We start from the raw sequence: 6,595 nt of genomic DNA, 5'->3' as shown, positions 1-6,595 counted from the left end.
TGTGCTGTAGGGGCTTGCCGGTTTCACTGACAAACTCAATGGCATATGTTTCTCCTGTTTTCATCGCCTTGGATTTGCCACGCTTTGTCGTACTCGATCCGGAGGGCTAAAAAAAGAAAGAGAGTCGCGCGCGTTAATACATATGTATTCACATTTCAGTAAGTTTGTATCACGAGAGGCTCAATGTATATATATACCTCGCCGGAGGTGGTTGCTACTTGCAATTCGAGATCGTCGTTTGTTGACGGTTGACCTCCGTCGACAATGTCCGTTCCTTCACCTTCTTGATCATCGACAATCTCTGTTCCACCTTCAAGGTTCAGAAAAGAAGAGACTACATCCTCTTCTTGCTCATATTCTGAGCCCGGCACATAAGGAATCTCGTTGTTGATGATGCCCATTAGATAACGTTCAGCCTCCGGATCCCTAAGCGGCTCGGCTCTATCGTCCGCCATATTTCACTCCTGCATGTAGTAAAAATTCTTTAAGTATAAAGGAATTAAAAAATAAGATTAAGGGGACATACAGGAGGAGGAATTAAAAAATAAGATTCTTTAAGTAAAAATTCTTCTTCTTCCTTTCTTCTTCCTCTTTCTTCTTTCTTTCTTCTTCTTCCTTTTTCTTTTTTCTTTCTTTCTTCTTCTTCCTTTCTTCTTTCTTTCTTCTTCTTCCTTTTTCTTTCTTCTTTCTTTTGGTTTTCATTTGGTTTTCATTTTTTTCTTCTTCCTTTTTCTTTCTTCTTTTTTTCTTCTTCCTTTTTCTTTCTTCTTTCTTTCTTCTTTCTTTTTTTCTTCTTCCTTTTTCTTCTTTCTTTCTTCTTTCTTTTTTTCTTCTTCCTTTGTTTTTCTTCCTCCTTTGTTTTTCTTCTTTCTTTTTTTCTTCTTCCTTTGTTTTTCTTCTTCCTTTGTTTTTCTTCTTCCTTTTTTTTCTTCCTTGTTTTCTTCTTTCTTTTTTCTTCTTCCTTTTTTTTCTTCCTCCTTTGTTTTTCTTCTTTCTTTTTTCTTTCTTCCTTTTTTCTTCTTCCTTTGTTTTTCTTCTTCCTTTGTTTTTCTTCTTCCTTTTTTTTCTTCTTCCTTTGTTTTTCTTCTTCCTTTTTTTTTCTTCCTCCTTTGTTTTTCTTCTTCCTTTTTTTTCTTCTTCCTTTGTTTTTCTTCTTCCTTTTTTTTCTTCCTCCTTTGTTTTTCTTCTTTCTTTTTTTCTTCTTCCTTTTTTTCTTCTTCCTTTTTTTTCTTCTTTCTTTTTTTCTTCTTCCTTTGTTTTTCTTCTGTTTTTTCTTCCTTTTTTCCTTTTTCCTTTTTTTTCTGTTTTTTTCTTCTGTTTGTTTTTCTTGTGTTTTCTTTTTTCTTTCTTTTTCCTTTTTCTTTTTTCTTGTGTTTTCCTTTTTTTTGTTTTTTCTTCTGTTTGTTTTTTTGTTTTCTTTTGTTTTTTTCTTCTTCCTTTGTTTTTCTTCTGTTTTTTTGTTTTCTTTTTTTCTTCAGTTTGTTTTCTTTGTTTCCTTTTTTCTTCTTTCTTCTTCTTCCTTCTTCCTTTTTCTTTCTTCTTCTTCTTCCTTTTTCTTCTTCCTTCTTCTTCTTCTGCCGGCGCGCGGAGGACGGCAGGCAGGGCCAGCGGGCGGCGGGCGACGGGCGGCAGGGCGTCGGGCGGCGGGCGGCAGGGCGTCGGGCGTCGGGCGGCGGGCAAGGGCAGGGCACGGGCGGCGGCGGCGCTCACTGGGGACGGGGGCGGCGGCGCGCAGGGCTTCGGCGTCGGCGTCGGGGCAGGGCTTCGGCGTCGGCGTCGGCGTCGATCGGCGTCGGGGCCGGGCTTCGGCGTCGAGAGAGAGGAGAATGGGAAGTGGCGAAACTGTAAGTGCAGTATTTATAGACGGACCTTTAGTCCCGGTTGGGGAGGCGGACCGCGACTAAAGGTACCCTTTAGTCGCGGTTGGCCACACCAACCGCGACTAAAGGGTACCTTTAGTCGCGGTCCGCCTCCCCAACCGGGACTAAAGGGTTTTGGCGCCGCCTACGTTCCCGCGCAGAAAGACCCTTTAGTCGCGGTTGGGGACAACAACCGCGACTAAAGGGTAACCTTTAGTCGCGGTCCGCCTCCCCAACCGCGACTAAAGGCGTTGTGCTGGAACTGGCGCGGTGCGGTGGGATGTTTAGTCCCACCTCGCTAGCCGAGAGGCTTCGACAGTGGTTTATAAGCGCGGCTGCGCTCACCACTTCGAGCTCCTCTCAAATGCAGGCTTACGGGCCTATTCTGTCACTATGTGCTTGTGGGCCTACTGGGCCTTCTGCGGGCCTGAATCCTGGCCCATTGATGGGTTTCTAGTCGTATTCAGGCCGTGCTGGCCCAGTAGGAGGCATATTTTTTATTTTGTTTGTACTTATATATTTTATTAAAGTTTATATTATTTTGTTTCTAATTCATTTTAAAATCTTAAAAATACAATTATATATCAAAAAAATCAGAAAATAAAACTAATTCATTTTAAATTCTTGTTTTTCTTCTGTTTTTTTCTTCTGTTTGTTTCTTCCTTTTTCTTGTTTTTCTTCTTTTTTTTCTTCCTTTTTTCCTTTTTCCTTTTTTCTTCTGTTTTTTTCTGTTTGTTTTTTTCTTCTATTTTTCCTTTTTTCTTCTGTTTTTTTCTTCCTTTTTCCTTCTTTCTTCTTCTTCCTTTTTCCTTTTAAAATCAGAAAAATAAAACTAATTCATTTTAAAATCTTAAAAATACAATTATATATAAAAAAATCAGAAAAATAAAACTAATTCATTTTAAAATCCCTTGAAGGTTTGACAAAAGGTTTGATACATCATTCAGTTCATCGACCAAATACAAAGTTTGGTACAATAAATTATTACACATCAATTCTTCCCTTGTGTCCCTGCTTGCTTACGATTGTGCCGTATCCATGGAGCATCCTCATCATTTAACTTAATGCTTGGGTCAGTGTTCACTTTGAAGGGCGGAATTTCACCAAACATATTATAATCTTCTGACATGTCTGTCTTGTCCTCCACTCCCACGATGTTTCTTTTCCCTGAAAGAACAATGTGGCGCTTTGGATCATCGCATGATGTACTGATCGTTTTCTTATCTTTCCGTTTCCTCGGTTTGCTACTCATGTCCTTCAAATAAAAAACCTGAGCGACATCTTTGGCAAGGACGAATGGTTCGTCAAGGTAACCAAGATTGTTGAAATCCACCATTGTCATTCCGTATTGCTCGTCCACCTTTACCCCACCTCCTGTTAGCTTGAACCATTTGCACCGGAACAAAGGGACCTTAAAGGAGGGTCCATAGTCAAGTTCCCATATCTCTTCTATGTAACCATAATATGTGACCTTTCGCCCACTCTCGGTTGCTGCATCAAAGCGGACACCACTGTTTTGGTTGGTGCTCTTTTTATCTTGGGCGATGGTGTAAAATGTATTCCCATTTATCTCGTACCCTTGGAAAATCGTTATAGTCGAAGATGGTTTCTTGGCCAACATGTACAGCTGATCTCCAACATCATTGTCATTCATTAAATGTTTTTGCAACCAACTGCCGAAAGTGTCCATGTGGGCCTTTCTAATCCAGGATTCAGGCTTCCCCGGGTTGTCCGAGCGTAAAATATTCTTGTGTTGCTCGAAGTACGGAGCCACAAAGCTGGAATTTTGCAGAACTGTGTGGTGTGCTTCAGTCATAGAATGACCGTCCATACATATCGTGGATTTCCTTCCGATCTTGCCTTTTCCACTTAGTCTCCCCTTGTGCCGCGATTGAGGAATACCAATCGGCTTAAGGTCAGGAACATAGTCAATACAGAACTCAATTACCTCCTCATTTCCATAGCCCTTGACGATGCTTCCTTCTGGCCTAGCACGGTTACGAACATATTTCTTTAATACTCCCATGAACCTCTCAAAGGGGAACATATTGTGTAGAAATACAGGACCGAGAATGGAAATCTCTTCGACTAGGTGGAGCAGGAGGTGCGTCATAATATCGAAGAAGGATGGTGGGAACACCAACTCGAAACTGACAAGGCATTGGACCACATCGTTCTGTAACCGTGGTAGATCTTCTGGATTGATTACCTTCTGAGAGATTGCATTGAGGAATGCACATAGCTTCACAATGGCTACTCGAACATTTTCCGGTAGGAGCCCCCTCAAAGCAATCGGAAGCAATTGCGTCATAATCACGTGGCAGTCGTGAGACTTCAGGTTTTGGAACTTTTTCTCCGCCATGTTTATTATTCCCTTTATATTCGACGAGAAGCCAGACGGAACCTTCATACTGCTCAGGCATTCAAAAAAATGACCTTCTCTTCTTTGGTAAGAGCGTAGCTGGCACGACCTTGAAACCATTCCGGATGCCGGTCATCTGGGTCTTTCAAAAGTTGCTGGTCCTGCCGTGCTTCCTTTGTATCATTTGTCTTCCCATACACGCCCAAGAAGCTTAGCAGGTTCACGCAAATATTCTTCGTAACATGCATCACGTCGATTGCAGAGCGGACATCTAGGACTTTCCAATATTCTAGCTCCCAAAATATAGATTTCTTCTTCCACATGGGTGCGTGCCCGTCAACTCCCCGCGGAACTGATTGTCCGCCAGGACCCTTTCCAAAGATGACTTTCAAATCCTTGACCATATCAAATATCTCAGCACCAGTACGTTCCGCAGGCTTCGGCCGGTGATCTGCCTTGCCGTTGAAATGCTTGCCTTTCTTTCTTACGTTATGATTTCGGGGAAGAAATCGACGATGACCCAGGTACACGTTCTTCTTACAATTAACCAAACGTACACTTTCAGTCTCATGTAAGCAGTGCGTGCATGCATTGTATCCCTTATTTGTCTGTCCCGAAAGGTTACTGAGAGCAGGCCAATCGTTGATGGTTACAAAAAGCAACGCTCGTAGGTCAAATTCCTCTCCTTTGTGCTCATCCCAGACACGTACACCAGGTCTGGCCCACAACTGTAAAAGTTCATCAACTAATGGCCTTAGGTACACATCGATGTCGTTCCCGGGTTGCTTTGGACCTTGGATGAGCACTGGCATCATAATGAACTTCCGCTTCATGCACAACCAAGGAGGAAGGTTGTAGATGCATAGAGTCACGGGCCAGGTGCTATGGCTGGAGCTCTGCTCGCCAAAAGGATTCATGCCATCAGTACTTAGACCAAATCTTATGTTCCTTGCGTCAGCTGCAAAATCTTTGAACACTCTGTCGATCTTTCTCCATTGCGTTCCATCAGCGGGGTGTCTCAACTCCCCGTCGGACTTACGGTCCTCTTTGTGCCATCGCAACGACTTGGCATGCTTTTTGTTCATGAACAGACGTTTCAACCGTGGTATTATAGGAGCATACCACATCACCTTGGCGGGAACCCTCTTCCTGGGTTTCTCGCCCTCAACATCGTCACCAGGGTCATCGCCTCTGATCTTATAACGCAATGCAGTGCATACAGGGCATTCATTCAAATTCTCGTATTCACCGCGGTAGAGGATACAGTCGTTAATGCATGCATGTATCTTCAGAACCTCTAAACCTAGAGGGCAGACAACCTTCTTTGCTTCGTACGTACTGGCGGGCAACTCGTTATTCTTCGGAAACATATTCTTCAACATTTTCAGCAAATTTTCAAATGATGAGTCACCTACACCTTCCTGTGCCTTCCATTTTAGCAAATCCAGTGTGCAGCCTAGCTTTTTCAGACTATTATCGCATCCTGGATACAACGACTTTTTGTGATCCTCTAACATGCGATCCAAATTCTCCCTATCCTTGTCAGTTTCGCAGCGTCTCCGTGCATCAGCAATGGTCCGACCAAGATCATCAGCGGGCTCATCATGTGCCTCTTCTTCACCTTCACCTAACCCTTCCCCACCTTCAGCATCATCCTCCATGAAAGTATCACCGAAATGATCATGATAGTTGTCATCGATATCATCCCCTTCTTCATCTTCTTCCATTCTAACCCCTCTTTCTCCATGCTTGGTCCAACAATTATAGCTTCGCATGAAACCGCGCTGAAGCAGGTGCATGTGAACCTCTCTTGAGGAGGAGTAACCCTTCTGATTCTTACAGACAGCACATGGACAGATAATAAAACCTCGCTGCTTGTTCGCATTTGCCACTACGAGGAAATCTTTCAAACCCGTAGTGAACTCGCCGGAGAGTCGGGGACCGTACATCCATTGCCGATTCATCTGCATTATTATTATATAAAGTATATAATTAACCATCATGCATTTGCTAAACTAACTAGCTAGAAATAATACAAATTAAACAATGAACTACACACATGCATATTTTATCAATGACACATGAAAGGTTCAAGTTGCTAACCGCGATCGCGGAGGAAAAATAAATGAGAAAGCTCAAGTGTGGCTCGGACACTTCATATCATGTTTGTTTCAGGCTCTTGGGCATTTCATCGAACACCTTGTGTGCATAGGAGGAACCAAAAGCAAACCCACCACCCCCTTCTGAAAATTGTGAAGTGAGCTGAGTGAAGTGAAGTGAGCTGAGTCCTATATATAGGGATGGGCCTTTAGTCCCGGTTGGCCTGGCCAACCGGGACTAAAGCCCCTCCCGTCCGCCAGCTGGATGGGCCTTT

This window comes from Triticum aestivum, chromosome 5D (assembly GCF_018294505.1).
Source record: "Triticum aestivum cultivar Chinese Spring chromosome 5D, IWGSC CS RefSeq v2.1, whole genome shotgun sequence".
Taxonomy (NCBI): Eukaryota; Viridiplantae; Streptophyta; class Magnoliopsida; order Poales; family Poaceae; genus Triticum; species Triticum aestivum.
This window is presented reverse-complemented; position numbering follows the sequence as displayed.